Genomic DNA, 11,845 nt, shown 5'->3' on the forward strand with positions numbered 1-11,845 from the left:
TTAGTGGTGGTGGTATCGTAGGTGCCGGAGGCGCTAGTTCGTTCAAACGAGTGGACACATTTTGCAGCAGCTGAAAAAGCTGATCTTGGCGGACTCGTTGTCTAGAAAGCTGCTGAGCCATATCAGCCGTGTCAGGCAGGGCTGTGTCAAGGGGATCCATGGCTTGTTCAAACTATAACGGTTCTTACCGGTTTGTTTGTGGATCCTCTGTGTTGTCTGGGAGATGTTGCTTGGAACCCAGGGCAACGCTTGGCACAGCGGATTAGAGGCGGTCGGATGGTGAGGCAGAAGTCAGGACAGGCAGTAGATCTCGTAATGGGTATGGAAGCAATAGGTCAAGGCAGGTGGCAGGCAAGGATAGTCAAGTTCAGGCAGAGGTCAACAACTAGAAATCAAGACAAAGGCAGAAGGGAAGGAAACAGAGAACCAGGGTACAGGGAAACTCATGGAGAACTTGGTTGAACAAGCATGGAAGAGAGGAAGGAGGATCCTTAAAATAGGAAGTCTTTTGAACTAAGGCGCGCGCTGGCCCTTTAAGAAAGGACGAGTCATTGCACGCCCTCTAGTGGCTGCAGCCGCACATCAAGGATGACGGCCATGGAGGGAGGTAAGGGATGCACTTACCTGACGCTGCCCAGGGCCAGCAGAGTGTCCGGATCTGGTAAGTGGAGCTCGGGATGAGCATGAGGTAATGGAGGGCACAAGAACCGGAGCAGAGGCCGTGGGGAAGGCGGGGAACGGTGCGGCAGCCGTTACACATTCTAACAAATCAAATGCTCTCTCTAGGTCCAGAGAGGCCAAGACCAGGAAGATGAGAGATTAGTAAATAATCTCTGCAAATTAATATATATATAGCTTTACCCAGCATAAAACCAGATTTGTCTGGATGAATCACATGAGATATTACCTTCTGCAATCGCATAGCTAGTATTTTGGCTAGGATTTTAACATCACAATTGAGGAGGGAGATGTGTCTGTAGGATCCACAATTACTCTGATCTTTACAGGGGCTTAGGGATCAGTACAATACGGGCCTCTCTCTTAGATTGAGGGAGGGTCACCTCCACACATAGGGACTGAAACAGGCCAAGAAGTCGCGGAGCAATCAATTCCACATGCAACTTATAACATTCAATAGGGAGCCCATCCAATTCCAGGATTTTCCTATTTGGGAAAGAGCTAATGGCCGCTGTAACTTCCTCCAGGGTTAGTTCAGCATCTAAAGAAGCAGTATCTTCATCATCTAGAAAAGGGCAGTCAATGGTATTGAGATACTCCTCCAGCCTAGGCATTGAGTACATCACCTCGGATGAGTGTAGCTCAGCATAAAATTGGGTGAACATTTGATTAATGGTCAAAGGATCTGTCACCAGCAGACCCATAGGGGACATGATCTCCACTATAGGATTCACTACCGTGTCTTCTCTAGCCAGATGTGATAGTAAGAGCCCGTTTTTGTCAGCCTACTCAAAGCATCTCTGTTGGGAGTATAATGTTTTCTTTCTGGTTAGTTCTGTCAAAAATAAACTATATTCCAGTTGTTTGGCAGAGAAGTCAAGGAAGTCGGAGGCACCCCTGGAATTGATATGTCATCTCCACCACAGTTAACTCTCTCTCAAGGCTAACTCGCTGCATCTCGGCACCTCTTCTATGCAAGGAAACAGCCCTTATAACTACTCCCCTTGTCCATGCCTTGAAAGCATCCCAGACTAAAACACAGTCCGCCGTGTCAGCATTAGTGTAACGTCCGCGGTCGCTGACCGCAAACTCCTCTCATCCTGCCGAAGTCTTCTTCTCCAGAGATGCCAGCACATGCGGCCGTCCTGTCCCGCAGTGACCACTAGGGTGTGCGCGAGCTCAGTCCAGCCTTAAAGAGCCAGAGCTTGAGCTGACTGCTCCCAGATCACCCTGGACTATAAGAAGGGTCCTTCATTGCCTGAGCGTTGTTTGTACCTACCCGTGTTAGGCTTTGCAAATGGTCCCTTGAGTGTTTTCCAGTTCCCAGTGTTCCCGTTCCTGCTACCTGTATCTCGTATCCCGTGCTACTGTGTTCCTGTGCTGTACAGAGTTGGAGTCGTGTTGTGTAGCCTACTACACCCGCTGTGTTTCACCGCACCTGTTGTCTGCCTGCTGCCTGAATTCCATCCGAGCCTAAACCATCGCTACTGTCTGCATTGCCACAGGTACCTTTATCTGAACTATAGACATTGACTTTGTACCCTGTTTGGCCAGCTGCTATACCGCTATGCCGATACGGCCCAGTGGGTACACATACCCACAGATCGTGACAATTAGTATCCCAAAAGCTCGGCAGCTCTATCTCCAGGGATGTCAGAACTTCCTTACAGGAGAGCCACAAAGGACTCAGTCTCCAAGTTTTACGTTTGGCCACTTCAGGGAACCCCAAAGTGAGCAGCAGGGCAGAATGATCCAAAATAGCCCAGGGAAGATAGTCGGCACTAACTACGAAGACAAAAGCAGCCATATTCCCAAATGCAAGATCAATCCGAGAAAAAGATCTATAGGCCAGGGAGTGACAGGAGTAAGCACTCGACAGGGGATGTCGCATGCACCATATTTCAGTTAAGTAATATGTACCAGCCCATGTAGTCAAAGGGGAAGCACAACTCGCCCCCCCCCTCCTCCCAGCCTATCCATCTCCGGACAGTGAATCTACTCCTAGGGTCAGTTTTCACAGAGGTAATTACATTTTGCAAAGATTTGTGGACCAGCAGAGAGACCCCACAAGAATAGCTGGAGAAGGAGGCATGACATACATGCTTAATCCAGGGTCTATGCAGAGCCTTCAATCTAGAGCCCACCAAGTGGGTCTCCTGGAGGAGTATCATATGTGGGCTATAAGTGGAGATAAGTTTAAAGATCCGTGACCTTTTGAGCTTGCCATTAATGCCTTTGACATTCCAGGAAATAACTTTAAGGAATTGCAAAGTCTCCATCAGGTCTATCAAAAAAAATGGGGCAGATCTAGAGCATAAATCTAGATAGTGGGAAAACAAGACCCCCACAAAGAGTTACTTCCTTCAGCTAGCTGGCGGGTCAAATCACTGATCCGCACATAATTATGCATTAATACCGTAAAGTCTTCCTCATTATTATCAAAGAAATGGGGTACACTCAAGTCATAATCTGAGAGAGTGAGAAGATGTGGTTCCCGCATAGGTGCACATCCTACAGCTGACTGTCGGGTCAAATGACCGATCCACACATAATTATGCATTGCATTCACCTGGTGCAAGAAAGATGAAAAACTATCAATAACAAAACCCAACCCAACCCACCCTACCGACTCCTCCAAACATGAGATAAGCGTCATTCCCAATGCAGTAACACACCTGTTCAAGGTAAAACTGGGATTAGAAAATTTGGCTTAAAATGTTTAGAAAACAGTGGGGGCAATCCCCTTCCCTGAGAAGAAACATATATTCAACACATATATGATGTGAACATAGTATAACCCAGATATTAGGTTATCATTAGAGGAATATACGTCCTGTAGAGATTATTGGGATCCTCTACCCTGCATTAGACCTAAAAAAGAAGATAATGCACAATCCACATGACAATAAATAGTGCAGCCATAAGGAGCTATCAGAGAAATCCTCTTTGGTGTGGAACAACGTCCATAACTATACTGAATTGCAAAACTGCAAAACTGTCAAAGACATGAACAGGCTAGAATTTTTAGGCTAGGTTAATTTTACCAGTGAGAGATAGATTATATTTAAAAAAAAACAGAAAATCACGTTGTCAAAATTATATATATTTATTTGCATTTTGCACAGAGAAATAAGTATTTGATCCCCTACCAACCATTAAGAGTTCAGCCTCCTCCAGACCAGTTACACGCTCCAAATCAACTTGGTGCCTGCATTAAAGACAGCTGTCTTAAATGGTCACCTGTATAAAAAACTCCTGTCCACAGACTCAATTAATCAGTCTGACTCTAACCTCTACAACATGGGCAAGACCAAAGAGCTTTCTAAGGATGTCAGGGACAAGATCATAGACCTGCACAAGGCTGGAATTGGCTACAAAACCATAAGTAAGACGCTGGGTGAGAAGGAGACAACTGTTGGTGCAATAGTAAGAAAATGGAAGACATACAAAATGACTGTCAATCAACATCGATCTGTGGCTCCATGCAAAATCTCACCTCGTGGGGTATCCTTGATCCTGAGGAAGGTGAGAGCTCAGCCAAAAACTACACGAGGGGAACTTGTTAATGATCTCAAGGCAGCGGGGACCACAGTCACCAAGAAAACCATTGGTAACACATTACGCCGTAATGGATTAAAATCCTGCAGTACCCGCAAGGTCCCCCTGCTCAAGAAGGCACATGTACAGGCCCATCTGAAGTTTGCAAATGAACATCTGGATGATTATGAGAGTGATTGGGAGAAGGTGCTGTGGTCAGATGAGACTAAAATTTAACTCTTTGGCATTAACTCAACTCGCAGTGTTTGGAGGAAAAGAAATGCTGCCTATGACCCAAAGAACACCATCCCCACTGTCAAGCATGGAGGTGGAAACATTGTGTTTTGCGGGTGTTTCTCTGCTAAGGGCACAGGACTACTTCACTGCATCAATAGGAAAATGGATGGAGCCATGTACCGTCAAATCCTGAGTGACAACCTCCTTCCCTCCACCAGGACATTAAAAAATTGCTCGTGGCTGGGTCTTCCAGCACGACAATGACCAGAAACATACAGCCAAGGCAACAAAGGAGTGGCTCAAAAAGAAGCACATTAAGGTCATGGAGTGGCCTAGCCAGTCTCCAGACCTTAATCCCATCGAAAACTTATGGAGGGAGCTGAAGATCCGAGTTGCCAAGGGACAGCCTCGAAATCTTAATGATTTACAGATGATCTGCAAAGAGGAGTGGGCCAAAATTCCATCTAACATGTGTGCAAACCTCATCATCAACTACAAAAAACGTCTGACTGCTGTGCTTGCCAACAAGGGTTTTGCCACCAAGTATTAAGTCTTGTTTGCCAAAGGGATCAAATACTTATTTCTCTGTGCACATTGCAAATAAATATATATAATTTTGACAATGTGATTTTCTGTTTTTTTTTATATATAATCTATCTCTCACTGGTAAAATTAACCTAGCCTAAAAATTCTAGACTGTTCATGTCTTTGACAGTGGGCAAACTTACAAAATCAGCAAGGGATCAAATACTTATTTCCTTCACTGTATATATCCCAGATCGTTCCATCCAGGAGAAGACGTCTTCTGGTTTATCCAAAAATATAGTAGATCCATTGTGCACTAGCCTAAGCCTCGCAGGAATGTGGAATCTGCTTCTTTTTTGGCCTCTGCAAAACATTGCCTCTGTTTTTGTACCTCCAGAGAGTTGTCAGGGAAAACTCGTACATCCTGATTGTCAAGTTTCAGAGGGCTTTGTTTTCTGGCAAGCTCCAGGAGCTGATCTCTATCTTTGAAGTTGAGAAACTTGGCAATAAATGTAAGTAGGGGTGCTCCAGGTGGGGAGCTCTGGTCGGGATACGGTGTGCCCGTTCCACACAGAACATGGGAGGAAATGCGTCCGGACTAAAAGATGTTTTAAGCAAAGACTCCAGAAAAACAGCGGGGTCTGGCTTTTCAACCCTCTCCGGCAGACCCTCTCCATGTCATCCATTTTGGCTTTTCAATTAGATTGCTGGGATTCTAGAGTATCAACTCGAGCTCTAAGAGGGGTCATAACATCCTCTAGGTCAGAGATTCTTTGTTCGGACTCACTAGCTCTTTCCCACAATGTGTGAATATCAGCTTTAAGAAGGCCAAAGTCCGTCTGGAGAGCGTCTATCTTTTCATTTAACACTGTACGGGATTCAGTGATGGCCTTCAGAACATCCAACATGGATGGCTCCGTGGGAGAATCAGATGGGGTGTCAGAAGAGGCGGCAACCTCTGAGGGCCTTGATGTACGTGGCCCAGACACATTTCCTGAAATTTCTCCATCTTGTCAGGAATTTTGGACTGTTTGGAAGGCGGCATTTTTGCTAAATCACAGACCATATATATGTGACAGAGCAAACAATGTATTCAGGCTAGTGCACCAGGAGTATACATTAGAGTTGTAATTGCATAGGGAAGGGGAAGAGTCCTCCAGTCGCTACATCATAGTCATATATTGAGAGGAGTATACTGTGAGGGGATGTCCATCAGAAAATTGGTATCCTCACCAGAAAAATTATAGAGCCAAGGAAACAGGGCACTCACCACACATGATGTACAGATGTAGGAGAACAGATGTAATTCACTAGAGCACCTGTGTGCAGGTCCAAGATGGCAGATGCGCCAAATAGCATCTGCAGTGAAGGGCCCACAACTGTTGTTGTGTGGCTAGTGATGGTGGGAACTGTGGGCCTTGTACAGGGACAGCGTCCCAGAGTGATGGGCTCCTTCAGGGAGCGTTATTAAGCCCCAGCAAACCTCTGTAATCCGTACTGGAAGTGCGTTCCGTGCACTTCCGGTTTTAACTTTAGGTCAGGGATCCAAGCCGGACAGCAGGCCCCGTTTCCAAAAAATGCCAGGAAATGGCATCAAAGGGCTCCTGGCCAACAAGATAGCACTAGCGAAGCAATGCTGAGTGTGTCCCCTACAGCTGAGAAGTGGCTGGAGAGAGGATAGCGGCCGATTGTGTTAGGCGCTGGAGGAGCTCCTCTCCTGCACGTCTGCTCCCGCCAGCATCCAGGCCACCACCAAAAATATAATTTAGCTCAGAATATAAAAATCTATGAGGACGGGAAGAAGACACATGTTTGGCTGGCTAAGCTGATCAGAGGGACATAGGTTAACTCCTATATTTCAGTTATTAGGAGTGAACAAGGAAATATTTCAAATGATATTATGAGGGAGATGATTTGTTATTATAAAAAGCTGTATATGTCCGAATCCTCTGGAGTGAGCAGGGATATGAATAAAGTGCTGGGGAAATGTTATCTTCCCAAATTGTCTTCAGAACACTCCTCGATATTGGAGGCCCCATTTTCAATTGCTGAGATTCTAGATGCACTGAAGGATGTGCCAGGAAATATAGCCTTAGGTCCAGAATGGCTCCCTTTGGAATTCTATACTAAATATGCTGGTATAGTAGCCCCGGAGCTGCTGGCAATGTATAATTCAGCATTTGAGATGGGTGACCTTCCCAAATCTATGTGTGAGGCAACCATAACTTTGCTACAAAAACAGGATAATGATGCAGCAGACCCAGCATCTTATAGACCAATGCCTTTGTTAAATAAAGACTATAAGGTGCTGGGAAAATGCTGGCAAAAAGGATATTACCTGTAATTTGTACGCTGATTAATAAAGTTTAAATATAAAGACTCAGCAGGTCAAATCAAAGGTTAGGTGCCCCTGACTAGTGTCTATGCACCTCCAGTAACTAGTTATATCATAGCAAGCTCCATAATATTATGAAATAATTTGAGACAAAGAAGCCAAAACGCCACAGTCAATTTAGAAAATAATTACAAAATTGTATTGAAACATACAATATAAAATTACATAATATAAAATTTAAAGGGATCTAAAAAATCAGTGTGGTTGTATCAACTAGTTTAAATCCAGAAAAGCTTGAATGTATTCGTTTTTAATAATTGTATCTACCTCACAAAGACCAAAATTAAGTATCAGGATGATACCTTATAAGCATACATGTATCCTAGTTTATAAAGTGACAAGTCCGATAGGGGGAGACAGAGGGTTTATGCAAAATCATGTTCTCCTAGGTGCCCACAGAAAAAGGATTACATGGCTATTGCCATTTAGGGAAAAGTCCAGAAGAAAAAGTCACAGTCAAGGTAAGTACAAATGGAAAGAGGGATCTAACATCTGTGGTAAACTTGTAACAGAAAAGTCTGCTACATGTTACCCAGTGTTTATCCAAGCTTACCCATAGGGATGAATGATGTTGTAGACCCACACTGCGGCCTGATAGTAGCGCCCCGACGCGCGTTTCGCTAAGATAGCTTCCTCAGGGGGTGATAGTTGAGGGTACAGAGTGTCTTGTTTATATAACCGGGTGCAAGTGATGGATGTCAATAGTCCGGTGTGCTCTCTTTTTCCGGTCTCCGGCGCATGCGCGGGAGTCTGACCTGAGCCGTGAGATCCCAGCCATCTTTCGTCACACTCTCGCGCGCCTGCGTGCCTCCAAGGACGCGTGTCCATGGAAACAAAGCAGGCGCAGCCCGAGTGTGGAGACAAGAAGGCGGCGGGGCGGGGCTCCCAGACTCACCACCACACGAGCGACCCCGGAATCAAGAGGTATTGAGAAAAGTGTGACAGAAGTCAGTTAGTTATGACAAAGTAATAAATTATGTATCATCAGGTATGGTGTTTTTTGTCCCCAGTAACAAGTCAACAGTCAGTCAATGGGAAAACAATAAAAGAAAGAAAAAACCCGAAAGCAGAAAGAAGAATAAGAAAAGAGAAAGAAAAGTAAGAAGAAGAGAAACGAAGCAGAAAGAGGTGAGGTAAATATCACATGATTAGTAAAAGGAAATATAAATAAATCAATGTAATTGCAAAAAGTGTATGTGCACAATGCACAGTGATAAAGGTGAAAAAGGTGAAAAAGATTCAGTACATAAATAATATCAGTAATATACATAAAAGTAGTGGAGTACATATAAAAAAAAGTGTAAATAAGAACGCCATAAAGAACGTATAGAAGACGCAAACAATAATATTTGCAATATAGTAACATTACAGAAATTATATAAATAGAAAATAATAAATAAATAATAAAACATATGTGCCACCAAGAAAAATAACAAAGATATATTTAATCCCAGTAGACTACAATTATATCATATTTACATCCGGGATGACAAAAATAATAAATATGCTCAATTTCTTCACGTGCTTGATAGTAGATCTCAGCGTCCAGTGTGTATTAGGGAGTACATCTGAATAAAAACTAGATAAATTCACCCGGTCAACTAAACACGACAGTACAAAAGAACAGGCATTAGTAACCAATAAAAGCAATTACAATTTAAGGGAATATTACTATGAGAGAGACACTTGTAAAGCAGATAAGGCAGTATTCAAACGAAGGGATATTTTTTATAAATAAGAGGCAAAACTCAAATTCTCATTGAGACCATGTGGAGTCATGGTACCCAATGTAACAATCCACTTGCATTCTTTTTGTGCAAGTACCCTCTTGACATCTCCACCTCTGACACCGCAATGTATCCGATCTATACCACGTACACGAAAAGTTTTGGGGTCACATCCATGTTTTAATTTAAAATGTCTGGGAATAGTTTTTAAGGTCGTCAAGTCATCTATTTCCCTTGCTGCGGATATGTCCCGTACATGTTCCCGGACCCGTAGTCTCAATTGCCTAGAGGTTAGGCCCACATATACCTTGGGGCACTCACAAGTGGCGTAGTATATTACATGAGTGGTACTACATGAAATATACTGCAGGATTTTAAAACGTCTTTCATCTTTGACAGAGTCAAAGGTTGTCACACGTAATATATTTGGACACGCCACACAGTCCCCACAAGGGAAACAGCCCTGGGCAGGACCTCTGGACGAAAAAGAATTGTGCTGTTTTGGTGTATAGTGTCTTTGTACTAACATATCCTTTAAGTTCCTACTTCTCCTCGCTGTCATTTGAGGATACGGAGGTGGGGCTGTGGTTAGTGTTGGCTCCAATTGAAAGATAGGCCAATGCTTATGCAATATGTCCCTCATTGTCTGCCATTCGTTATTGTGAGTAGAAATAAACCTGATCACACCCCCCGTCTCATCCTTCTTTTCTGTAATGGGTGGGTTAAGGAGATGTTTCCGTTCCACTCTCTTGGCCCGATTATATCCCTGTTTTATGCATCTATGACTGTAGCCCCTCTCCCTAAAACGTTCCTTCAGGTCCTGAGCTTGATTCTCAAACCTCGTATCTGAAGATCAAATCCGCCTCATCCTTAGAAACTGACCCACCGGGACAGCTTTAACCGTAGAATATGTGTGTGCCGATGTAGCGTGTAAAAGGGAATTGACGGAAGTCTCTTTCCTAAAGACGTCGGTCTGTAATCTCCCCTCATCATCCGCCTCAATGGATACATCCAAAAAATCCACTCTCCGCTTGTCATGGGCATATGTCAACTTTATGTTCCAGACATTGATATTTAGATCGTGCATAAAATTAACAAGTTGCGTCTCTGTGCCCTGCCAGATTATGAACACATCATCAATGTAACGTAGCCAGCACTGCACATGGCTCGCGGCGCAGGCGCCGTCACCCTGCACAACCTGCCTCTCCCAAAAACCGAGAAACAGGTTGGCGTATGACGGTGCGCACGCCGCACCCATGGCAGTGCCTTGTCTCTGAACATAAAAGGTGTCCTTAAAGACAAACAGATTGTGGGTGAGGATGTACTCCAATAATTCAATCACCAGGTCACATAGCTGGCTGTCCCGGTAGCTCATCCCAAGGAAGAAGCGGACCGCTCTAATTCCATCATGGTGTCTGATGCTCGTATAAAGAGACTCCACATCTGCTGTGACCAACAGCATGTCAGTCTCCAAGAATATTCCGTCGATTCTTTTGAGTACCTCCGTGGTGTCTCTGATGTATGATGGTAGACACTCCACTAGAGGTTTCAAATAGAAATCGATGAACCTACATGCTGGTTCACAAAGGCCTCCAATACCCGATACAATCGGACGGCCTGGTGGCTCCCTAACATTTTTGTGAACTTTGGGTAGGAGGTAGAAGGTAGGAATTTTTGGAAATTCAACTATAAGGCCCTCCAATATTTTTTTAGGGATGATTCCTTTCTCAAAGACCATGTTTAAAATTTTTTCTAACTCCAACTTAAAGGAGCCTAGAGGATTATAGCTCAGTTTTTGGTATGTCTCTTTATCACGTAATTGGCGGAAGGCTTATTTTTCGTATTGTTTGATGGTCCAGATCACAATGTTGCCCCCCTTGTCCGCTGCTTTAATTACCACATCATCAAGTGATTGTAAAGATTTCAGGGCCGCACGTTGTGCAGCTGTGAAATTATCATATTTCTTATTGATGGAGATCTGTTTACAGTCCTCCATCACTAGTTAATAAAGATCTGGCACCCAGGTGCTCAACCTTAGATAACATCAGGAAATTGTTCTGAGCCTTGCAGTGCCCTTCTGTGGTCTCTGACCGTGTGGTGGTCTCACTTGATGCGGTCAAAGTGTAATCTACTAACTAAGGATTCATTAATATAATGTTTCCTTTCTTCTTTAATCCCCCAGCTGCACGACTCAGTAACTATACATTGTTGCGGGAGGTTACTTCCCGCACGAGGATGTATAGTTACTGAGTCATTCCCGGTACACACTGTCGGCAACAGTGGGAGGTCAGCTGTCCACTCTTGCCGGCCAGTGCTCCTTTGCCGCTGATTTAGTCAATTAACCCCTTAAATGCCGCGATTGATTGCGGTTGTGATTGCCGCATTTTAGGGGTTTCTAGCAAATCGCAAGATCTCACGATGAAATCGCAGGCTTTACAGATGGTTGGCATGGCATCACTGGTTTTTGATCACCTTAGCTCTAAATAAAATGTAATAAAAAGTGATCAAAAAGTTGTATGTACCATAACATGGTAACAATAAAAGCTACAGCTTGTCCCGCCAAAAATAAGCCCTCACACTGCTCAATCGACAAAAATGTTTTAAAAGTTATGGCTCTCAGAATGTGGTGTTACAAAACAATTTTTTTATTTAACAAATAGTCTTTTCTTTGTAAGATTAGTAAAATATAAAAAACTTAAATAAATTTGGTATCACTGTAATTGTATTGAGATGCAAAACAAAGCTA

The sequence above is a fragment of the Rhinoderma darwinii genome, chromosome 1 (assembly GCF_050947455.1).
Source record: "Rhinoderma darwinii isolate aRhiDar2 chromosome 1, aRhiDar2.hap1, whole genome shotgun sequence".
In the NCBI taxonomy this organism is placed as follows: Eukaryota; Metazoa; Chordata; class Amphibia; order Anura; family Rhinodermatidae; genus Rhinoderma; species Rhinoderma darwinii.